The sequence below is a fragment of the Eublepharis macularius genome, chromosome 2 (genome assembly GCF_028583425.1).
Source record: "Eublepharis macularius isolate TG4126 chromosome 2, MPM_Emac_v1.0, whole genome shotgun sequence".
NCBI lineage: Eukaryota > Metazoa > Chordata > Lepidosauria > Squamata > Eublepharidae > Eublepharis > Eublepharis macularius.
In genome coordinates, this window is record NC_072791.1 from 6,444,403 (window position 1) to 6,470,214 (window position 25,812).

General features: G+C 45.0%; 1 protein-coding gene across 1 annotated transcript in view; it reads right to left on the reverse strand.

Moving 5' to 3' along the window:
• FBXO34 (F-box protein 34) overlaps positions 1–19,759 on the reverse strand; it is an 82,588-nt gene extending 62,829 nt beyond the window's left edge. The window contains exon 1 of the mRNA XM_054972841.1: positions 19,674–19,759. The gene's annotated coding sequence lies outside the window, so the exon portion shown is untranslated. The remainder of the gene's footprint in view (positions 1–19,673) is intronic.
• Positions 19,760–25,812: the final 6,053 nt, after the last annotated feature.

Consider the following 25,812-nt stretch of genomic DNA (forward strand, 5'->3'; position numbering starts at 1 on the left):
AGAAAACTAAAATCTGCCCCCATTTTTCTTCCCCAAACCATTTCTTTAGTCTTTGTTTTTTTTCTTGGAAGAGAAAAGGCATGTTTATAACTTTCTAACCTTTAACAAAATCCACAAGTACGACAGTCACCTAAGCGCTTCTATTAATTAGGTCACAATGACCGTAGTTTGTTGGTTGCCTCCACTGTGTGTTCACCCGATGGGGCTAAATTTGATTTAAATCGCAGTTGACCTGCAACGTTCGAGAATCTGCACAACCAGCACCAGAAGTTGTGTTCACCCAGCTCAAAACGTCCTGCTCAAAGAGAGGTGGGCCCAACGCTGTAGCAAAATATAAAAGCTACCGGCAGTGTGCCAAGAGCTACCAAACCTCATTCTTCTCTGCAAGGTTGGATTAGAAACGAACAAAAGCTCGATGAAAAGAAAACCGACAGATATGAAACATGAGCAAATTCCCCGGCGTAGCAAGGGAACGACATACCAGCATTGCCCGAGGACAGACTTTTTTGGCACAGGATGGTCTACTACTGTGTAAATACAAGGTAGGCTTACATAATTCTTCAGTGGAGTCCAGGACAAGGTGTGGCAAGGTCTGCGAACCAAAACCGTGCAATTTTGAGCAGCAGAGAGAACGAGCTCAGAGGTTGCTCAGAGCGCACCTCGAACCAGCCGCACAGCCCAGGACATCATCCAACCTCTCCACAGCGGACACTGAACTCGCCCTGTGACTTTTCTCCTATGCTCTCATGCTGCTACTATAAAGAGACGGAAAAGCTACTCAGTGCCTCTCTTGCGGCATGTGAGGAATGAGTGTGGAGGATGCCATCTTAGCAGAAGTTCCTCTCCAACTCTTTCCATCAGGCGGGCAGAAGTAATTACTCAGAATGCTCGCCCCTTTTCTGAGTAATTACTTCTGCCCAAAACGAACCGCTGGAGTTTTTTTATCAGCTCACAGAAAATCCACGGCTGGACAATTTCAAGCTTTCCTGGACAAGGCCAATTGATCAGATCCTTTCCAATCAGGCTTGGTTAAAGGGCTGAAGCAGCCCTGGAGGATGACCTGAGCCAGGAGACGGACAGAGTGAGTACGACTATGTCGAGCCTCCTGGACCTCGCAGTGCCTTTCGATACCATTGATCATGGTGTCCTTCCGGACTGCCCTTATGGGCTGGTATCGGGAGGCACCGATCTGATGGTGGAATGCTGTTCAGCCCCTTGGTCTTTCACCTGTGGGGTCCCACCAGGTTCCATCTTGTCCCCTGTGCTTCTTAACATCTACACGACACTGTTGGCTGCGGCCATCCCAGGGAGGCTGTGGAAACCCTGGACCGGCGCCCGGAGGCAGTTTTGAAGGGGAAGCATGCTAATAACCTGAAGCTTAATCTCGACAAGATGGAAGTGCTAATGGTAATCTGTTAGCCGCCAGATCCTCTGAAGGGCAGTTTACTGATATAGAATCATAAACACCCTTCCTCAAACAGCATAAGCACAAGGCACCACCAGGCCTGAAATAAAACAAAATGGATGCCGTCTGGGCAAGAGTCTGGAAAAATATTTTAGAAGGGGCTGACTGACTAAAGACCCCTTCCATGCCCCAGAGAGGCACATAACTTAGGACAACGAGGTCTCCCAAGAAACTACTGGCTAATTTCCTCCACTCCCTGCCTCACTTCCCTCACCCATTTACCCTGATTAAGCACCACCTAACACTATTCATCTGGTAGCTTTTCCCATCCGGTACTCAAAGTACCATCAAGTACCATTTACATCTATCGTCTACCTCAGGTAGTCCCATTAGGATTTTTCCAACTCATTATCCACCAGTGAGTGTGTCTGTTTTTGGATCCATACATACACCCCCAAATCCATTTGGGCTTCTTCTTCTCTGTGAAAACACTGGTCGTTTTGCTGCTGCCCCCGTGGACCTCTGTCCTCAAGACTGGTAACTATAGCCTTTTCCAAAACTGCTTTCTCCCCTCTCCTTCCTGACTTTCTCTTAGTTAGCCTCGTATGTGCACTCTGTGTGAATTTTTGCACGTTTGCCCTTTTATTTCTCTTTTAATAAAAACCTTTCCTGTTGAAAATCTGGCTAGCTTTATTTTGAGAGTTCTCTAAGAGAAAAATCCCGGTAAACATAGGTAGAGAATCCCAGTTAGCCCCTCTCGCTTGTCTCCTTGAAGTTAATTCCCCCGACTAATTAGGAGATTGCCTATTTGGGTAACAAAACGGAAGGTCTGACCAGGATTTAAGGTGTCACTTCTTCTGGATGGAGTTGTACTCCACTAGTAGGAAAAGGTCTGTAGTCTGGGGGTCCCCTCGGGTGGCAGCTGTGGCCGGGGGGTGCCTTTTACCAACTTCAACTGGTTAGTTGGCTGCAGTCTGCCCTTGGCAGAAAAGATCTGGCCTTTGTGGTAAATGCCTTGATAACAACTAGATTAGATTACTGCAAAGTGCTCTTCGTGGGGCTGCTCTTGAAAAGTGTTTGGAAATGTCAATTAGTGCAGAATGCTGCAGCCAGAATGCTCACTGGAGTGGGTCGTAGGGCCCATACCATGCCACTCGTGGTCCATCAACACTAATTTCCAATTTGTTTCTGGGCACAATTAAAGGTGCTGGTGCTGACCTTTAAAGCCCTAAATGGTTTGGGACCAACATACCTGGTTCAGGCGCCCCAGCCTTCTGAGATTAGGCAGGTGGCAACCCTGGATAGGGCCTTCTCAGCATTGGCACCAAAATTCTGGAACTCTCTTCCCAGGGAGATTTTGCTGTCCCCTTCTGTTGCCCTCTTGTGCCAGCAGGTGAAGAGTTTTTGTTTCACTTGGCATTTCTGCAGCGATCCCTCCTGCCTCCCCAACGTTTTAACCGTTTTTATCTTTTTAATTTCTTTTCAGCTTTGGTTTCAAATTGTTTTCGTGATGTATTGTGTGTTGGTTGTACTGGTTTTTAAAATGTGATTTTAATCTGTATATTTTTAATCTGTTCGCTGCCTTGGTGGCCCTATGAGGACAGAAAGGCAGCCGTTCCAAGCAAAATGCTACTTCTGCTTAGCAGCTCACGTTAACAAAAAGTTTCTGAAAGCGCATCCAGTGTTCGTGCCAGAAGTCAACCAACAATGAACTGGCCATGCAAACACAACCAGAAGCACTCACAGGACCCATGAACAATGGCTATAGTATGCTCATAATGCTGTTAAACAGGGTCTTTTCAGGAACAAAAGCATTCGGCAGGTTGTTCAAAATATTCACAACAGGGCATGCACGAAGCACCCACAAGTCAGGTTGGTCATCTGTCGAATTTTTATTCACTGAATGTCTTTTCTGGTTTCCATCAAGCACAGGTTTGTGTCCAAGCGCCACAAACCAGCTTATAGCCTGGCGAATTACAACCCCAGAGGTTTGGTTTTTTTTAAAACACCTGGCACAGCACCAGCTCTGGCATCACCTCAGTACATTATTTTTGCAGCTCACTGCAGACGTTGCTGTCGCTGAGTTTGTTGTTTTAAAAATCCTCATGACCTAAGCAACATTACGCTCACTTTCCCCCCTCAAGTTATCTGGTTCTAATCAGTCCAAACTTTCCTGTGGCAGGCTGTCATTTGATGTTATTTCTAAAAGCTAAGATCTTAAAAGAACCGCAAACAGATAGAAGCAAAAATAAGTGTTAACAAAAGAGGGGAGGCCAGATAGCGTGATGGGTGCGGACACCAAAGGCCAAGAGGATACGGATAGATAAGGAGGAACCGAGTATCTCTCTCGGCCACTGGCTTTTAGAACTGCATCCGGAGGTTTCTTAGAAGATTACCAAGTTTCTCCATTTTTATTAAAAAAAAGAGAATGACCTGCCCTGAAAAGAAATTGCCCTCCACAATACATATTCTCAGAGGAGTTAAGAGGGCGTCCCAAAATGTATATTCTATGTTCAAGCGGCACCGAGGCACTAAAGAGACCTGACCAAAGTCTGGGTGAGCCGATGGCATAGCACAGAACTGACATCAGGATCTTTTGCACTTGCCGTGGTTCCTTGGCGGGCAAACCAAGGGGCAAATGGCCTCAGCAACGGGTTGGAAACTACTACCCTGGGCAACGCTGTACATTTGCTACGTCTTCTGTCTTTTATACTGTAAGCAGGAAAGATCTGCTTTAATTTTTGACCAGTGCATTGTGATTTTAGGCACCTCTTTTATCTTGTGCTCTACATCATTGGAGGCAGGGGTCAGGCCAGACCCAATACTTCACCCTGATGGCCTAACACAGACTAAGGATCAAAGATTTACCACTGCTGTATCTCCAGAAACCTAGACCTGGATAGCCCAGGTGAGCCTGATCTCAGCAGATCTCAGAAGCTAAGCAGGGTCAGCCTTGGTTAGTAATTGGATGAGAGACTTCCCACAAAGGGAGGGCCAGGCAATGGCAACCCACCTCTATTAGTCTCTTGCCATAAAAACCTCACCAGGGGTTGCCATAAGTCAGCTATGACTTGAGAGCACTCTCCACCACCACTCATCTCCAGAAAAGCCATCTGAAGACTAATAAAAAGCTACAAATCATGAAAAATTCGATGTTTATTCTTTAAATCATCAGTCCTAACTGCTGCATGATGCCCAGTACTGTAATTATTTTAACCATTCATTTATTTGTAGATGCTGAAGTAAAGAAAGCCTGGTTTCTTCCACACCGGTAAACGTCCATCCTTAAAATTAAAAGAAAAAGTGGAAGATGATCTGACTACAACAAACTTCCCACTGAAAATTGAATTACTGACCTAATAAGTGGATGAGACAAGGTAAAAGTAATCAACAGTACTACTACCTATCCTGGAAAGACAAGTAAACTCTGCAGTCTCGCCTAAAGTATAATGAACAAGAAAGTCTTTTTTGGTGTGGCGTAGAGGTTAGAATCTCCTACCGGAGCCTGGGAGGCCCAAGATCAAATCCTAACTAGGCTACCTCAGACTAGCCTACCTCACAGGGCTGTTCTGGGTATAACACAAAGAAGGAAGACCCTCTAAGCTCCCTGGAGGAATGGCAGGATTAAAATGTACTAGAGAGGGATTGATTAAACGACAATCAAACGGCAGGGCAGCATTTTCTGCCCCAAACTAGAGAGCTGCAGCTCTTAGAGAAAGCATCCACTTTTGTCAACGTGAGCATTAATTGCATTTCACTCAAGCTGCTGGAACCAGAGCTACTGTTCAAGTTCCCTTTGCCCTCTGCCACAGTTTTAAACAAAATAGTAAAGAGTCCAGTGGCAGCTTTAAGACTAACAAACTTTCTTGTAGCATAAGCTTTCGAGAACCACAGCTCTCTTCGTCAGATCCATGCAGCAACAGACTAACCAGGCTAACTCCTGAGTTTTAAACAAGACTCGGCCACAAGACACCTTTGTCATGAGATTCCCGCGTCTCAGCAAAAACTCCCTTTTCCACCTCACAGTTGCTGCAAACCTACAACTGAATAGCAAGACCCGTTTCCAGCCCTAAGAATTATATAAACATACAATCCCATCATTTTCATTTTTTTTCTGCAATGCATATCAAGAAAGCTTGTGAACCAAAATATGTAACAAGTATTTTTTTTTTTTTTTTTGCTGATGGTGGCACCATCTCCCAGTCCAAGGAAAGAGCCTCCGACCCACAGCTCTATCTCTGGCTAAATGAGAGGTTTCTTCGGTTGGAGGAAGATGCTGCTGTGACTGGTGTAGTCAGAGACAACGCACAATTTTGGGTGGAAAGGCAGAATATGTTTTTAATTAATTAAGTGCCATTAAGTAGCAGTTGATTTATAGTGGCCACACAGGGTTTCCAAGACAAGAGGCAGAGGAGGTTTGCCATTGCCTGCCTCCGTGTAGCAACCCTGGACTCCTTGGTGTTCTCCCATCCACATGCTAACCAGGGCCAACCCCTGGTTAGCTTCTGAGATCTGACTAGCCAGGGCCATCCAGATCAGGGCAACACATTATTACCAAGTTATTATTTTAAAAATGTTTGTCCATCTCTACCATCACTCACCAACTTACTCAAAATTTACACAAAGAGAATATCACAGAATGTAACAACCAACTCGTAACTGTTTTTAAAAATATACGCAATTGATACCACAATCTGCTTCGCAGAAAAGCTTAGACAAACCGGCAACGGCAACCACAGCGGCTGGCATATCACCAAAAAGACACCATAACTGAGAGTCTCTCTACACGAGACCACTTACACAAGGAAGCTCAAGTGATGGGAGACGCAACGTTAGCTAGGAAGCGTAGTTTAAAAAGACAGAGACAAGGGCTCCATCACTTTCACCTCTCTAGAGCTGGCAGAGATTGCTCCTTGGAGGGTTTGTTTATTTCATCTTTGCCTCCCCAATCTGTCTTTTTGAACTACAATTCCCAGGTAACACTGAGTCTCCCTTCACTTGAGTACCCTTGTGTAAAAGGTCACATGTAGAAAGACTCGGAAAACCAGTAAAAAGCTTGTTGAAACAACGTGGTCTACTGCAGCTTCTAAGAGACAGATCAAGATGGGTAGCCATGTGAGTCTGTCTGTAGCAGCAGAAAAGAGCAAGAGTCCAGGAGCACCTATACGACTAACAAACTTTGTGGTAGGGTTTGAGCTTTCATGAGTCACAGCTTACTTCTTCAGAAAACATCTGAAATGTGAAACCAGGTATCTGAAGAAGTGAGCTGTGACTCACGAAAGCTCATACCCTACCACAAAGTTTGTTAGTCTTATAGGTGATACTGGATTCTTGCTCTTTTCTACTGTTCTGAGAGAAAAGGCAGGGCCATGGCAGAAAAACTAACGGGCACTCCCACTCTACCCAACTTCTTGGAGTTGCACTTCTGACTGGGACAGGCAAGATCCAGGTTCGAATCCTTCCTTGCCATGAATTCACAGGGCCACCTTGATCCAGTCCCTCGCTATCAGCTGACTCCACATCACAGAGTTGCGAGGATAAAATAGAGGAGGAGAACCATATACTCGGCCCTGACCGCACCAGAGGAAGGGAACAAATAAAAGGTATGGGGACGGGGGGGGGGGAGCTTGCATAGGAGAACTCCATGGGATACCATGCCCCAAGGGTCCTATTGGGCTCTCAATACACTGCTGATTAGAACAGCCCATGAACTCGGGCATCCCGAAGAAGCCCCCTCCCTCCTTTTGATTCACTTCTCAGTCTTACAGTAGAAAACGATTCTGCAACACAAGGTGAGATGGGGTGCAGGGCAAGGGAGAGCAGAAGGTCAAGAGGAAAATCCCTCGAAATTGCAGACTAGCACCAGTGCTTTCCCTAGCCTGAACGTACTGATTCTATTCCAGAAAGAAGAAAAAAAGACGCAATGGAAAACAGATCAGAGAAAAGCCACGCAAACAGCTATTTCAGCCCAATTATAACCCCGTCTTAGCCTTGCCACAAGTTCCATTCATGGCTGAGCTTCCAGACAGCAACAGGCACAGAAAAGCAAACATGTTTAAGTTACTGTGACCTCTGAGCCCATAAACCAGCCAAGGGGGCAAGACACTTGCTCAATTTTTTTTCCCCCTGAAAAACAAAATATCCAAGATCAACTGTTGCCGAGGAAAGAACAGGTCTTTTGAGCAGCAAATGGTGGGACCCTGTGGTTTTTCACACCTCTGCCTTCATCTGGGAAGGCAGGGTGCCTGCCACCTTCAAAGCCGGGCGTATTTGCTTCAAAGCATTCAAAATATCTGCTAGAAAAGCCACTTAGCATAACTCCCTAAGCTGTAAACAAGACTGCTTTGTGTACAAGGGGGGAAAAAATCCCTGAAGCTGGAGGGCATTTTGAAAAAAAGATGCTTATTGTTAACAACCACACATTGGTCAAACTGAAAATATGTTTGGATTTTAATCGGCCCCTCTCTCCACAAATCAGAAAGGAAAAGGCATGCTCAGCCATGTTTATTTTTCCTGTTCTTCTCAAAATTTCTTCAAAGGGAAAAAGCATCACATTTTGATGGGAAACAGCGACATCTCTGCAAAAACATCCATCATTGCCAACAGCAAGCTCTCTAGACATGAGCCAGCAGCCTCAACCCTTTCCTAAAACAGGAGTGCGTGAAAAACATGGAGATTTTAAGAACGTGCAGCTCTGATCTATTGCTTTCTAAACTGTTGCCAGCCCTTGTTTAGGATAAACCAGACTGGGTGTTTATTTACATCATTTATGGGCTGCCTTTCTCACGGAGACTCGGGGCGGATTACATAGTCTAAGTCAAATGCAGGCAACAGGGTGGGACATCCAATAAACAGTGCCGCAGGGGCTGGACGGCAGCAATCGGAAAACAAGTAGAAATCTAAAACAGAGCTGAAACGAAGCATAAGCCTTGCGCTTTTTGTATCCTTCCTACTTCAGGGCAAGATGCCCCCATGAGCCAAAAAGAAAGAGTATAAATATTTTAATATATAAATTAATGTTTCTCATGAAACCATGCATTTATCATCGTCAGGGGTCATTTCATAGAAAAAGAGCTGGAGGAACTCATTAGCATAGCTGATTTGCATACGCCACACCCTCTGACATCACCTCTTCTGGCTGTTTTGGACCCAATCCTGGCCATTCAGAACCAAAATTGGGCACAAAATGGCAAAAAGGGGCTGAAAATGACTGAAAAGGGGAGCAAAATGGTCAGGATCGGGCCGCTGATGAGTGGGAGAGTGATCCACCATCCATCAGAGACCTGATCCAGGCCGTTTCAGCCCCAGTCCAGGACAAAACGGGCCCAAAATGGCCAAGAGACAGGTGGGCAGGGCCACCTGACGTGTCCTTTTTGGAGAACTGCCGGAACTGCGTTCCTGTGCATTCCCCCTCGAAATGAGCCCTGACCCCCATGCACATACCAAGTATCAATTCAGGAACAAAGATCTAATCTACTCTTCTTCCCATTGTGAAACTCCAAGGATCAAACTTCATATTATCTTGGGAATCTCTGATCAGATCTCCAAAGGTTTGGATAACTATTGATTATATCCACCCCTTTTCTTTTAGAAACCACAGAGTTGCTTGGATGGAGCTTCCCCCATCCAGGCACTGACCAGAGCTAAACCCATGCAACTTCAGCAGACTGAGGCGATTGTGCTTTGGTCGCATCATACGAAGACAAGACTCACTGGAAAAGACAATAATGCTAAGAAAAGTAGAAGGCAGTAGCAAAAGAGGGAGACTCAACTTGAGATGGGCTGACTCGATTAATTTATAGGGTCACTGTAAGCTGGAAGCAGCCTGATAGCACATACCACACAGCTCCAGGAGCTCCCAGCCCATTCTGGAGCCCCGGGGAAAGTTATCGGTCCACTTTGATAGCCCTTGTCCTAACACACCGCAATATGGTTCCAGGGAAGGTCTTTTACAATGCCTGATGAGCCATGGAGGCTTATATTAATCCAAGAATCTCCACTGGAAAAACTGAGAAAGTCCTCAGACCTCTTCATGGGGAATGAGCAAAATGCTTTGCTAGAAAAGGTTTTTCTCACTCAAAAAGAGAGTATTTCACAGGAGGGTTTTTGGGTTCTTTTCAGCGCTCCCCTGAACTTCCACTGGAAAAACTGAAAAAGACCTCAAGCTTTTTTACACTATACATTTTGAATGTGAACCTCCTTGCATTAAGAAGCTTTTTACCCCTTCTAAAAGAAAAAGTCTCTGGGAGTTTCTTTTCAGTGCCCCCCCTACATTTTCCATTTTTTCCACTGGAAAAATGGGGGAAAGCCTCAAAAATGTATTTTCCTTGTATTTTTCTGATTTCCCCCCAGGCCCTCACATTTCTACTAAAGGATTCTACTCACAACTAACAAGCAAAGTGTAATCTGAACACAGCATGCTATGTTTATTTACTTTAGTTACTGCCCACCTTTCTTGCTGAGACTCAAAACAAATAACACAATATTACACAAAGTAATCAGGCAGCATAAAATGTCCTATAAACAATTTAATAAGACTTGGATTACAAAAACTGGAAAAAATAAAACAAAGAAAAAGCTACCAGACACGATAAATCAACAATGCAAAAATAGAATTACCAATAGAATTATTTTTTTAAAGTTATCAGAAACAAAAGTAGAATTATAAAAGACTCATTATCCATGAAAAAAATCCATTTAATAGTGAGGCACTTCCTATTTGTGAAGTTATCCTATGGCATTATTCATGGAAATGTTCCTGATACTGACTGTAATAATTTCACACTGCGTAATCCGCCTTGAGTCTCAGTGAGAAAGGTGGGCTATACATTACATAAATAAAAAAACAAAAAGAAGCTAAAGTGCTATTGGCTGAAAACTGGAAACACTGGCCAATAAATTTACAGGCTAGGAAGAAAGTGAGTGACCTATCAACTTAACGCTAAAGATGGAGGGAGGGGGAATTCTAGGAGATCCAGAAATGTACAGGCCCTTTTTTGTGATTTCTGGGATGTTTTATACAGTAACTATAGATGGAAAGATCATAGCCTTTTCCTAAATTAAATTTTTAAATATTAATTTTAAAAAACTATATACAAGAGAGTGTGTTCCAAAGCACCTTTAAGACTAACCATCAAGCTTTCGAGAATCACAGCTCTCTTCCTCAGATGCAACTACAGACTAACACGGCTAGCTCCTCTGGAACTGCATTCCAAAGAAATTCAAGATCCATTTTTTAAGTATTTCCTAGAAGGGGAGAACCAACAGGAGACTATGACTGGGAAACAGGATTTTTATTTTGCTCCAAAGCGGCTTATATCATTCTCCTCTCCTCCATGTTATCATCACAACAACCCTGTAAGGTAGGTTAAGCTGAGAGTGTGTGACAGGCCCAAGTTTACCCAGAGAGCTTGCATGGTGGCGCAAGGATTGACGCCTGGCCTGGGTCTCCAGATCCTAGCTCAAAGCTCTACCCACTAGACCACACGGGTTCTCAGAGTGCGGGAGTGTTTGTGTATAAGAGAGTTCTGTTGATTGTTTCGCTTCTGTTCTGAGCAAGAGCCACTGAGGACTGGCTGTGCCACGCAGCGGCAAGGGCAGGCTGGACGCGATACCAGCAAGAGCAAGACTGGTCAATGAGGCTCTTTCACGCCCTTGTCCCGTAGCTCTTTGCAAAGCTCCACAGGGCCCGCCCCTCCTTGGCTCCGAGTAGCTCAAACACTTCCAATCCCTGAAGCCAAAGACTAGCCCCTTATTAAAGAGGAAACACACGGCAGAAGTTATGCCAGTTGCGACTTCATGAGCCAAACTCATCTCTGGTGAAAGGCCAAGGAGCAAGTGCGGTTCGGTAAAAACAAGAAATGGGGGGGAAATAAACAAGAGCTCTATACAGTTTGAGATTTACTGCAGTCTCTTTGCTCCTACACTGCCCAGAAATTCCACTCCCAGGTATGCCAGCCCAGCCACTAATACCTAGAATTAACACTTGAACACCGCTTCCCCTCCTTACTTTTCGTACGATTGTCAGTTATTTACTTTATTTATAGCCCGCCCTCTCCCTGAGACTCAAGATGGGTCACAATTTTTTTTTTAAAAAAACCCTATTCAATCCGACTGCGTAAAACATCCAATAAACAGAGCAACAGGACCAGGATTACAGGACTGGAAAAAAATGCAAACAAAGAAGCTGTCCAAGGCATGACGTACCATGATGCAAACGGTGGATTAACCAAGGTGGAAAGGCAGTGCAACCAAAGCAATGTGGCACATATAATAAGCACGGCAATAGGACAATTCTGGTCTCTTATAAAAACATTCCCCTGAGCTGGACCCAGAATGTGCTCTGAAGTTGCCTGACGTCATTTCCTTCTACGAGGCTAACCAGATCTGGGCCCAGACAATATAGGAGACAAAGATCCGCAGAAGAGCACAGCAGAGGACACGCAGGTAAGCAAGGAGAAGAAAAGAGCAAGAGTCCAGTAGCACCTATAAGACTAACAAAGTTAGTGGTAGGGTATGAGCTTTCATGAGCCACAGATCACTTCTTCAGATACCAGTAGAAAAGAGCAAGAGTCCAGTAGCACCTATAAGACTAACAAAGTTAGTGGTAGGGTATGAGCTTTCATGAGCCACAGATCACTTCTTCAGATACCAGTAGAAAAGAGCAAGAGTCCAGTAGCACCTATAAGACAAGCAAAATTGGTGGTAGGGTATGAGCTTTCGTGAGCCACAGCTCACTTCTTCAGATACCAGTAGAAAAGAGCAAGAGTCCAGTAGCACCTATAAGACTAACAAAATTAGTGGTAGGGTATGCGCTTTCATGAGCCACAGCTCACTTCTTCAGATACTAGTAGAAAAGAGCAAGAGTCCAGTAGCACCTATAAGACTAACAAAATTAGTGGTAGGGTATGAGCTTTCATGAGCCACAGATCACTTCTTCAGATACCAATAGAAAGAGCAAGAGTCCAGCAGCACCTATAAGACTAACAAAATTGGTGGTAGGGTATGAGATTTCGTGAGCCACAGCTCACTTCTTCAGATACCAGTAGAAAAGAGCAAGAGTCCAGTAGCACCTATAAGACAAGCAAAATTGGTGGTAGGGTATGAGATTTCGTGAGCCACAGCTCACTTCTTCAGATACCAGTAGAAAGAGCAAGAGTCCAGTAGCACCTATAAGACAAGCAAAATTGGTGGTAGGGTATGAGATTTCGTGAGCCACAGCTCACTTCTTCAGATACCAGTAGAAAAGAGCAAGAGTCCAGTAGCACCTATAAGACAAGCAAAATTGGTGGTAGGGTATGAGATTTCGTGAGCCACAGCTCACTTCTTCAGATACCAGTAGAAAAGAGCAAGAGTCCAGTAGCACCTATAAGATGGTTGTTGTGGGTTTTCCGGGCTGTATTGCCGTGGTCTTGGCATTGTAGTTCCTGACGTTTCGCCAGCAGCTGTGGCTGGCATCTTCAGAGGTGTAGCTCCAAAAGACAGAGATCTCTCAGTGTCACAGTGTGGAGTCCACACTGTGACACTGAGAGATCTCTGTCTTTTGGTGCTACACCTCTGAAGATGCCAGCCACAGCTGCTGGCGAAACGTCAGGAACTACAATGCCAAGACCACGGCAATACAGCCCGGAAAACCCACAACAACCATCGTTCTCCGGCCGTGAAAGCCTTCGACAATACATAGCACCTATAAGACTAACAAAATTAGTGGTAGGGTATGAGCTTTCATGAGCCACAGCTCACTTCTTCAGATACCACTAGAAAAGAGCAAGAGTCCAGTAGCACCTATAAGACAAGCAAAATTGGTGGTAGGGTATGAGATTTCGTGAGCCACAGCTCACTTCTTCAGATACCAGATATCTCTGTGGCTCATGAAAGCTCATACCATAACACTAATTTTGTTAGTCTTATAGGTGCTACTGGACTCTTGCTCGATTCCACCGCTACAGACAGACTAACACAGCTACCCATCTCGATCTATCTTCATTTGTCTTAAGTCTCCCTTACTGGTAAGCTGGCCCTAAAGTTTGAAAGAGGGATAAACAGGGGCAAACCGCAAGTACAAGAGAGAGAAGATAAGCGGAGATAAAAGAGAGAGATTGAGGAAGGATTTTAGAAGCTACTGTTTGCCTGTGAACTGGCTTACATTAGCCTCCAGCTTTGGGCAGGGAATGAGCGTAAAAGCTCCAGAATTCTCAACAATCTCAGCTTGGCTTATCAGCAGCTAAATCTCCACAAGACGACTATGGCTTTGAGACAACAGCAGCACATCTGCACTCCAGGTACGGGAAAACCACACCGTGAGACTGTTCCAACACATAGAAGAGTAAAGAGGAGAAATACAGGGCTGGCTACAGGACACAGCTTGACATCTGTCATTGCCCCCAGCGCCCCGCAAAGTCCAAACAGGCTCTTCGCTTGCATAATCCACGACACCCATTTTCTCATTTAACTTCACGAGATCCCCAACAGGCACACACCATTATTATTCCCATTTGTAAGCTGGGAACTGGAGCTTTAGGAAATGCCTTTTTCACCAGTCCAACTATGGAGTCTACAGCCAAGCTGAGACTAGAACGGACATTTTCAAAAGATGTACAGTACAAGCCTCCGGGAAAACCACTATTAAGTTAGAGTCCCTTGAGCTACAAACAAGAGCCCGAAGCACAGAGGGAGTACTGCATGCTTAGGTCTTCAATCGGCACCTACGCTGTCGGGGAGGGGGGAACATTGCTGCCCCTCCTTCCTGGTTTGGAGGAAAACCAAACATTCTGGGCAGATGTGTAGGAGCCAAAATGCATTTCATGAAGCCCTCGGACCATATCAGCTAAGCAATAAGCATCTAGGGAAAACCAAAGGGCAAGAATGTAAAGCGTCCAGCATAGAGTGACAGGTTAAAGAGATGCCTACAGTGGGAGACGAGAAATTTTTAATTTAATTTATTACGTTTATATTCCGCCCTCCCCACATCAGCGGGCTCAGGGCGGATAACAAGAATTCAACATATTAAATATCACTAAAAACTTTAAAAACTCCACATCTAATCATTAAAATTACAGCTATGCAAATATATAAATTTCATATATATACATATAACTAAATAAAGAGGCAGCACATAATTTGAATTCGACGTTCCGTACAGCGGTTCTTCCCAGAGCAAATATATGAAGTACAAAGTATGGACAACAGCATCTGCATAGGAGGGCATATGATTTAACCCCCTTCCCCCTCAGAAGGGAAGGACCAGGGGCAAACCCCAAATGCAACCTATGAAGAAAATCATACCTGCTTTATCTTACTGAGGCATGGCTTTTAAGTTGGCAGGGGTTATGAATTCCCAACAGTCTAGACACCAGTGCTGGCTTCTTAATAGGTAGAACCACTTGAGAAAGACAGAAGAATCCGAGCTTTCAAAGGAAACGTCAGCAACCTGGGGTCACGTTCTTCCATTTGTTAATAAAACATTCAGGCTGGCAACCTTATCGTGCCTTCCACACACCACTCCAAATGTGCCCTGCAAACATTCTTTAAGTTTCAATTCCAAAGCAAGAATTGCAAACTGCTATCATTACCTTGCTTGTTTTTTTTTTAAAAAAATGACATCACATTTAACCTATATTTAACCATGCAATTAGTATGAACCTGACACTGAAGCTATTAAGAAAAAGGAAATTTTAAAGAGACAGGAACATGCCGAATATTTTAAACGTGATGCCTTTTCACTCGGCACACGCTGTTCCAAGCACGTTTCAGAGCACCACCAGTGAATTCAGAAGTGACGCTGTGTGTCTGACAACACTCTGTCCAATCCGGTTTCACAATACTCTCTTTATGTAACTGTCACACAGCACAGGGAGACAAGAAATGGGGGGGGGGGGACCGATCACACAAGTGCAAAAAAGGGATCTGGAGATTCACAGCACCTTTTTCCAAAAAGATCTATTGCATTTTATTGTATTTACACAGAAACAGTGTCCGTCTTAATAAAATCCCAACACCACTACCTCTACGTTAAGACATTTTAGCAGCAATTTGTACAGCGTAGAATTCATTCCAGTATTAGGGATTGCCAGATGGGCAATTTTGTAATGCGGATATTCTGATTCGACCACCCCCAGCCAGTTTGTACATTCAGATGAACCAAGTGGTAAAGATTTTCCATTTGCCCGCCACGAAATCTCCCTGCACGCAGAAGGATTAGCCTGTCTTTCTAATAATATTTGATTTCTATACCGCCCTTCAGGATAACTTAACACCCACTGAGAGTGGTTTGCAAAGTATGTTATAATTATCCCCACAACAATCACCCTGTGAGGTGGGTGAGGCTGAGAGAGCTCTAAGAGCTGTGACTGACCCAAGGTCACCCAGCTGGCCTCCAGTGGAGGAGTGGGGGAATCAAACCTGGCTCTCCAGATTAAGAGTCCCACTGCTCTTAACCACTACACCAAACAGGTCTTTCTGCAAAACATATTGAGGATCCTACCAGCTTTGTTTTCACAGTGGCTGATTCCGCACACGTTGGATAATGCACTTTATCAATCGTTTGAGGTGGATTTTTTGTTCCGCACACGAAAAAATCCATTCCAAATGATCTATAAAGAGGATTGGAAGTGCATTATCCAACGTGTGCGGAATCACTCAGCATCTGCTTTCTCTGGTACTGACACCTTTTACCTACTCACCGATTCCTGAGAAACCAGACATCCCTCCCAAACCACTGCATTCCAGAGTTTGTTCATGTGGTTAGTGTAAGAGACCCAAGTCTGAACCTCCACTCTGCCATGCAAGTTTGTTGAGTTCTCTTCGGTGAATCATGTACTCCCAGCCTATCTTACCTTACAGGGTTGTTGTGAGAATAAAATGGGCAGAGAGGATAATGACATATGCTGTTTGGGGTCCCCGTAAGGGAGAAAGGCAAGGTATAAATAAGGTAAATTAATTTTCAAATGCTTTGCAAGCTTTTCTGGAGCTCATTACAGTCAACATGGAATCATTTCAAGTGGGGATTGAGACAACCAGTAACGTCTCATCTAATCTGGAAACGTGGCTTATGATAGGTTTTGGTGGTGCGTAACTCCACCTCTCTCCATCAGGCTGCCAGTAGATTCCCTCACCTTCTACAACAGGGTCTCTCCGCTATGCGGTTCTCAGAGGTGTTACTCCACTTCCTTTTGCCTTGAATCTGTCGTGGGACTGCAGAGACAACAGAGAAGAGCTTGGCAATGTAACTTCCTAAAAACTGACATATGCCACTTCCTGCATTAATAGGAGCAAAGTGAAGGAAACAGATCACCTCTGAAGCCAGAGCTGCTATCCTTGCAACTTCACATAAAGCTGCCTTAATCAGTCCATCTAGGTCTGCTCAGACTGGCAATAGCTCTTTACAGTCTCAGCAAGAGGTTTTTCACATTACCTTTTCCTTTTAACTGGAGATGGTGGGTATTAAACCTGGAACCTTCTGCATGCCAAACAGATGCTCTGGCACTGAGCCACAGCCTCTCCCCTAATTCATCTCCTTGTAAATTTGGAGGAGGAAGAGAGAAGGGGGGTTCTCTCACCATGAAGAGCAAGATCTGAGTCCAGTCGCTCCTTAAAGACCAACAAGATTTTCAAGGTATAAGCTTTCAAGAGCCAAAGCTCCTTTCATCAAAGACTCTCTGACTCTCGAAAGCTTCCACCCTGAAAATCCGGTCGGTCTTTAAGGTGTTACTGGACTCAGATCTTGCTGTTCTACTGAAGACCAACATAGCTACTCACCTGAAACGTCCACCATGAAGCAGCAGTGAAAATGGCAACAGCTTTGACGGGGAAATTGGGTAGACAAATATCCACCCCCCCCTTGGGAAGGGGTGACGTCTTCCCCTCTCCAGAGCGGCAATCATTGCTCTTGACAAGGAAAGGGACAGTGGGGTTGAGGCTCCCCCGGTTAACAGTTCTGGAATATGTTTTAATTGCAGAGAGAGATGGGAATAAGATCAGGCGAAATTTTCCCAGCATATCATCTATTGCATGGGGACTACATATTGCCGGCCTGATTAAAAATTAATTGAGTGCTTGTATAGAATTCCAAAAAAAACAACACCCTACTTTTTTATTGTCAGCTGGAAGGCCACACACTGAGCAGCTACACAGCCCAGAAGAAAACTTCATTATTTGAATTCTTAAATGATCCCTAATGGAGAGGAAATAAAGAGCCAATGAGAATAAGGTTTGTGAGACCCAGAAATCCCTCTCTTCCCTGAACCCTTGGGCCAGTCTTTTATCTACAGCCTAACCCACCTCACAGGGCTGTTGGGAAACTAAAACAGGAAAGGGAGAACCACGTACACCACCCTGAGTATCTGGGACGAAAAACAAGATAAAATGTACAGGACAGACTGAAATGCCACAGCATAGCACCAGATAAGCACCAAATTGGACTACTGGAGGATCCGTGGCAATTGAAGGCCCCTTCCATCACACATTCCCTGGAACTCCGATCTCAAAGAGATGTCCAAATACTCCTTGAATACAGCCAAGAGGAAAAAACTAGGACGCCTACATATATTACAGTAAAAACCATGTACACAGGCCATACAGGGTTTTTCCTACATCCATGCAGGCACAACAAAGCAGCCCCAAAGGGCAAATATATTTTAGCTCCCAGCAATCTTTACAAAACATGTCTGATTGCATGCATACACAGAAAAGCAGTCACATGTCCTGTCACACGTAACAACTGCATGAACTTTCATGGTTTCCTCCCCTCTCCTTCTATAAGGAAGTGCACTCCTCCTTGCAAAGGCATAACATTGGAAGCACCTCTTTAAAAAGATACAGTCCTAAGGAAAGGGGCTGAAATCTCAAACCGGTCAAGAAGAAGGGAAATGGAAACCCCTGCGATTCTGGGGGTGGGTGACGGGGCGGTAGAATGGACAGTCTGTAGATACAACTTTGAAGACAGCGCTACTGTAATTCCCAAAGAGCTTTTGCTAAAGCCTAAAATCTGGAAAATATCTGGGAAAGATGCAACCTTCTTGCCTCTCTATTCTGCGCCTCAAAAACTTCCGTCTAAGGAAGCAGCCCCCCCCCACAGTAAATATTAATAGCAGCTCCGCACTTCATATCCAAAACACTAAATATGCACCCCATCTGCTCAAATGGCCCCATGGGGAGGGGAAGTCCCCGGTGGTACGGTTGCCAGCTCCAGGTTGGGAAATTCCTGGAGATTTTGGGGTTGGAGCTTGGAGAGGGCAGGAGGGGTTGGGGAGGGTAAAATATAATGCCATACCCCTCGAAAGCTGCCAATTTTTCCAGGGAAACTAATCTCTTTGGCCCAGAGATCAGTTGTAATTCCAGGAGATCTCCAGCCACCACCTGGAGGCTGGCAATCCTAGCCTCCACCACTCAACAAAAGCACACCTAGACATGAAGGGGGAACCTGCCTCCCTAATCCCGACAGAGAGCTTTCAGACCCCAAAAGAAGGGCAAGCCCCAACCCTAAATATTAACCACACTTTTATCAGATGGGGAACAACATTTAGAGAGAAAAGCTTCTTTTAGACTCCAAAAAGACCCCAAATATTAATCCTAGTCTTATAGGATGGGAGGGGGGGTATTTAGAGACAAGAGCTTTAGACCCCAAAAGGAGGGAAAGCCCCAACCTCAAATATTAGTCCTATTTTAGAGAATGGAGGGGGGGCAATATTTAACAGGGTTTAGACCCCAAAGCGAGGAAAAGCCCCAATCTCAAATACTAACCCTATTTTTACAGGATGGGGGGCAATATTTAAGAATGAGCTTTTACACCCCAAAAAGGAGAGTAATCCCAAACATTAACCGCAGTTTTATAGGATGGGGGAGAACATTTCGAGACAAGAGCTTTTAGTCCCCCAAAGGAAAAAAAAGCCCCAACCTCAAATATTAGCCTTATTTTTACAGGATGGGGGGGGCAATATTTAAGGGGGGGGCAACATTTATCTTTAACCTTCATCCCCCTCCCTCCAATTCGGACTGTGGAAAAATCTCCAACCCCAAAAATCTCCAGAAAAAGTCTCCCAGCAGGAACCCTCCCCAGACCCCAAAAGAAGGGGCTCTGCGCTCCCTCAGAAAAGAGGGACGCCCAACCGCAAAGACCCCCGCGAATGGTGGGGGGGAGCAGGCCCTGAGTGGAGCCATGGGGACCCCCGGCGGGACCCCCAATTCATGCCGGGAGAGCCGAGCGGAGGGTCCGCCGAGGAGCCCTTCCCCTTCCTTCCCTTCCCTTCCCTCCCCGAGCGGCCTGCCTCACCTGGCGGGCGGGCTGAGGTGGGCCTGCGCCGCGGCTGCCGCTTCCTCCTCCTCCGCCGCCGTCTCCAGCGCCTGCCGCCGCCGTCCCTTCCCTCGCCCGGCCCCAACGCGGCGGGGAGGAGCCGCGGCCCAGGCCTCGCGCCAATCCAGGCCCGGGGCGGAGCGGCGGCGGCCAGAAGGGGCGGCCCGCCTCGCCGCCTCGCCTGGGACTGGGCCGGGCCGGGCAGGCCTCGCTCGCTCCCCGCGGCGCCTCAGCCGTGCCAGGGACCGGCCGCCTCTTGGAGGGCCAGACGGCGACCCACGGAGCCGCCCACCCGGCCTCCTGGGGCCATAGGCCGGCCTCGCCCTCTCAGGGCCAGGCCAGCCCCAGAGACCTGAGGGCCGGGCGGGGGAAACATTTCCTTTCTTTAAGCCACATGCCCATTTATTTCAAAGAGGGTTTATTTCAAAAAGAGTAACGAGTCCGGTAGCACCTTTAAGACTAACCGACTTTATTGCTGTGTAAGCTTTCGAGAACCACAGCTTTCTTCGGCAGATGCACTAATTTACTTTATGTCTATGCTTTTGAGAACCACAGCTCTCTTCGTCAGATGCACTAACTGACTTTATGTCTAAGCTTTCGAGAACCACAGCTCTCTTCGTCAGATGCATCTGTAGCATAAGCTTTTGAGAACCACAGCTCTCTTCGACAGATGCACTAACTGACTTTATGTCTAAGCTTTCGAGAACCACAACTCTCTTCGGCAGATGCATCTGTAGCATAAGCTTTTGTGAACCACAGCTCTCTTCGACAGATGCACTAACTGACTTTATGTCTAAGCTTTCGAGAACCACAGCTCTCTTCGGCAGATGCACTAACCGACTTTGTCCTGTAAGCTTTCGAGAACCACAGCTCTTTGTCAGATACACTAACCAACTTTATTGTCGCATAAGCTTTCGAGAACAACAGTTCTTTTCGTCAGATGCACTAACCGACTTCATTGTCGCGTAAACTTTTGAGAACCACGGCTCTCTTCGTCAGATGCATCTGTAGCATTAGACTAGAGCATCTAGAGCATTAGGCTAACAAAATGCGTAGTAAGGTATGAGCTTTTGTGAGCCACAGCTCACCTCTTCAGATACCAGTAGAAAAGAGCAAGAGTCTAGTACACCAATAAGACTAACAAAATTGGTGGTGGGGTATGAGCTTTTGTGAGTCACAGCTCACTTCTTCAGAAGCTGTATCTGAAGAAGTGAGCTGTGACTCACAAAAGCTCATACCCCACCACCAATTTTGTTAGTCTTATTGGTGCTCCTGAACTCTTGCTCTGTTCTACTGCTACAGACAAACACGGCTACCCATCTTGATCCATCTTGTGCTACTGGACGGATAGAAACTTTGGAGCATTGTTTATTGGAATGGAATGCTTTTTGTAGTATTAGCGGTTTGTGGCTTTGGCTTACTCCCATTTTTTACCATAACGAGGAGCTGTCAATATCAGAAAAGGTAAAAAAAAAATTGGAAAGGGTGGATTTAGGAGTTACACTGGCTGTAGCCAATTGTTTTGCCTTTGTAATTAAATTTAAAGGATTTTAAGTGTGTTGGGTGTCAGGTTATTTTAAAATTATTTGTTTGTTGTTTAGTATGTCATTGCTCAAGGCCTGTTGGCCAAATGAGCAGTATCATTAAAGTCAAGTCTCATATGTATGATCTGTTAACTGTATGGTTTTTATCTTATATTTCTGCTTACATAATAGCATTTAATTGTTGTTTAACATATCATGTTTAATATGTATGCCTTTTTCCGTGGCTGCCCCTATCCTAGTCTTATTATACGGTTCATTAGATGTTGCATAAGAAGTATTCAGAGGTTTACTGCCTCTGGCTGTGGAGGTTCGTTCCCTTTAGTCACCATAGCTAGCAGCTACTAATAGATCTTTCCTCTATGAAACTGCCTAGTCCCCCTTTAAAATTGTCTATGCCTGTGGCCCTCATTACATCCTCTGGCAGCAAATTCCAGATTTTAATTACTCATTGTGTAAAGAAGTATTTCCTTTTGTCTGTCTCCTGTCAATTTCTTTGGATGTCTTCCACTTCTTTTCTTTGGGGAGACGGAGAACAAGTCCTGTCTGTCCACTCTGTGCATAATTTTATAAATCTCTACCATGCCCCCCCCCCCACAGTCTTTTCTTTCCTAAACTGAAAAGTCCCGGAGTCTTCAACCTTTCCTCGTAGGAAAGGTCTACTCATCCTATTGATTGTACTGACTTACATTATGTAAACCACCTTGAGTCTCAATGAGATAAGTAACAAATAAGCCACCGCCTTCACTCATGGGCGACGCAGGACATGAGGAAAGACTTCTATTTACGAAGCTTCCAAAATCTATGTAGGGCTGCCCTGATGTACTTGGAAAGCCAGTTTCCCTGCATGGGGCAGCCACGGGAAAAGCAAAGGCAATTTTTACTGGCCTAAGGAGGGGAATTGCTAGTAATCCCTAGCCTTATCACCAGAGTTACATTTGTGAGTGCAAGTAGCGCCAGGCGGGCGGTAGATTTTTTTCACAAGCCAGGCGCCAACTTTAGGAAAATAAAACATAGCCCCCTACCTTGATGGCTGATTTGGCCACCTGGATCCACAACACGGTAACATCGAGACTAGACTACTGTAATGCACTCTGCCTAGGTCTCCTGAAGTCAACTTTGTCGGAAACGCAGTATAGTCTCTTCTAAAGCATAAAAATGCCAAGGCCAATAGATCAACTATATAAGCTTTATTGTATACAAGAAAGGAGGCTGGTCAACAGCTGCCAACCGGACTGCCTGATTACAGCAAAAATCATTCTTTTGCAGTATTGTTTCATACATTGAAAAATACACATCTCCTATCCCCGGCCACCAAGTCCCTCTCCCTTTCCCCTATTGGCTAGGGGAATCACAAGTTACAGCCTTTCCAAACCGCCTATGACATATTACATGGTATCCCCCCCTTTACATACATTGCATGACCATTAAAATTAGCTTCTAACTTATTCGAGGTGTGATAGATAATATTCACGAGCTTCATTCAGCACGTGCACTTTGTTCTAGCACTCACCTGTCTGCCGTTTTAACCGCAAAAGCACAATTCCTAGAATCACTTCACATCCTGTCTCTATTTATGTATGCGTTCAGCTGTCTTAGACATCTCTATTTCCTTCACTATATGCCTGAGTTCAACCGTCTTAGTTCCATGAAAACCACATCCTTTAACACCTTGTCGTTAGGATGAGAAAGAGAGGATATACTTTTTATTTTTAATTCCTTCAACTTGAAGGCTCCAATTGGTGCAGAATGCCACAGCTCATATATCATCAGGAGCTAGGTGGAGTATGTGTAGTATTACTCCCATTCTGACAGCATTTCACTACCTGTCCATCAGTTACCGGGCTCTGCTTTTGGTTATCACATGAGAAGCCCTGTTTTAGAGCCAAGCCACAAGTGACTTCTGACACAGGTTGGACACTTGTCAGCTTCCCTAAAGTTTTGATGGGAAATGTAGGCGTCCTGGTTTTACAGCTTGGCTCTCCATTACAGCTGCAAGACCAGGATGCCTACATTTCCCATCAAAACTTGAGGGAAGGTGACAAGTGTCCAACCTGTGTCAGGCGTCACTTGTAGCTTGGCTCTCAATAGCACACTTTACTTTTATGGTATGTGTTATCTGTTGCTGTACGCATTATCTTTTCAGATTTCTGCAATCCAGACCCATTGTGCTGTTTATTGGATGCCCCATCCTATTATTTGTATTTACTTTTCCTGTGTAATCTGCCTTGAGTCTCAGTAAGAAAGGTGAACTATAAATAATGTAAATAAACAAATACAATACCAATTTAAAAATCCAGCAGCACCTTAAAGACTAACAGCATTTATCTCTATAGGCGCTTTTATAAGTTATGCTCACTTCTTCAAGTATGTGGTCAATCTGCATATATATGAAGAAGTGAACTGTGACTCACACAAGCTCCTATATGCATAAATGGTTAGTCTTTAAGAAGACATGTTTATTTTGTTTTAATAGACTTAACACAGCTATCCCTTCACAGCCAATTTTAGTGCCAGGCTACCAGGATTTTAAAACACCAGGCTTTGACTTCAGTGCCTGGCTGGTATTCGATTTTTTTAAAAATCAGGTTGTGGTTAAAGTCTGTGAAACCCAGGTTCAAATCCCTACTGTGCCATGGAAACTTGCTGAATGACTTTGGACCTAGGGTTGCCAGCCTCCAGGTGGTATCTGGAGATCTCTCAGAATCAGGGCTTTTTTCTGGGGAAAGAGGTGGTGGAACGCAGTGGGTTGCCCTTGAAGAAAATGGTCACATGGCCGGTGGCCCTGCCCCTGATCTCCAGACGGGGGAGTTTAGATTGCCCTCCGCGCGAGGGCAATCTAAACTCCCCTCTGTCTGGAGATCAGGGGGCGGGGCCACCGGCCATGTGACCATTTTCAAGAGGTGCCAGAACTCCGCGTTCCTGCTGAAAAAAAGCCCTGCTCAGAATTACAACTGATCTCTGAGGCAAAGAGAACAGTTCCCCTGGAGAAAATGGCTGCTTTGGAGGGTAGACTCTATATGGCATTGTATCTTGCTGAGGTCCCTCCCTACCCAAACCCCACCATGCCCAGGTTCTACTCCCCAAACTTCCAGGAATTTCCCAACCTGGAGTTGGCATCCCTGGTTGAACCAGTCACTGTCACTCAGCCTAACCCACCTCACTGGGTTGCAGTGAAGATAAAATGGAGAAAGGGAGGATGTTGTAAGCCACTTTGAGTCCCCTTTGAGGAGAAAAGGGAGGGGTGTGTGAAAAGGAAGTAAACCAATCTTAGTGCCAAGCTAATCCCCAGACTTGGTCTCTGAACCCTGAAGACATCCAGTTTGATTATTCTGAACAATCCAATGTTTGGCCTGTTACAAGCTCAGCCATGACAGACAAAAATATTCCTTTGTACACGGAAGCAGCCTAAGCACGTGATCTCAGGGACTCCGAGATACGGTGAGAGCCACGTGAAGATTATATAATCCAGCCATTTGTGTAATGAGAAGACAAAGGTCGCATGTCTTGGCTATATAATTGATGGCACGCGGATGATAACGCTGGAAGAGTTGGTATCCAGTATGAATGAGCCAAACAGCCTTGTGCTATCGGGTAATGAAGGTGGGATGGAGAATTAGGAGGGTTCCTTCGAGACAAATGGGATGGACGGGGAAAAAGTTTTCTTGGGAGGTACTGGTCATGTTGAACCCCCAAAAGAAAATAATTAGATAATAATGTATGATAACTGGATAAGCGGGAAGCATTTCCTCTTCTCCTAAGAATGGGTCTTCAGCGGAAAGTGTATGAAAGACTAGATCTGAACACTTTCCTTTCTTAAATTCTCAAATTTTATTCTTCCCGTGCTTTCTCCTGCACCCCCCCCCTTTTCTGCTGCTCGTATTGCCCCACTGCTTTGCTTCTTTCTGTCTTTCATTTCTTCTTACCTGAATTCTTAAGTGCTTTTGCTTCTAATGTGGTTGCATTATATCATGTTTTCGGCATTTGTTTCTATCATGCATTATCTTTTATTGGCTTAAAGGATTTATTGCTGTGTTATTGTATTGACTGGGTTGTGCATTGTGCTTAATAAATACATTTCTGTTTCTTTTTTAATACAGCTATTGAATATCCATGTGTGTGTGTGTGTATACGCGTGCAGGTACACGTGTTCCTTACTGGTTAGTGTTGGCCCACAGGGGCAAATTAGGAACCAGATTTTAATCTGGTACTAAATTTTCTAAAAGTCAGAGACCAATCTTACAATGAAATCCCAAGCAGAGTTACTCCAGTCTAAGCTCATTGAAATCAGTGGGTTTATAGTAGAGTAAATCTTCTTAGGATTTCACTGTTACTAGGCTGGGACTAGATTTTTTTGGAAGCCAGGTGCCCACTTTACAGCCAGTCATGTATGCTAGAATACCTGCCATGATTGTATTCTGCATTTTATACTGGTCGATGCTGTTTGCCAGAGTTATATGCTGTATTCTATGTAGATCATCTGAGAGTGTCTTAACTGCTAATATTAATTGCAGAAGAGCCAATGGGCCTCTCCGTTCTCTGCTGAAAATATGTACTTTCACTTCCTCAAGCAAGTG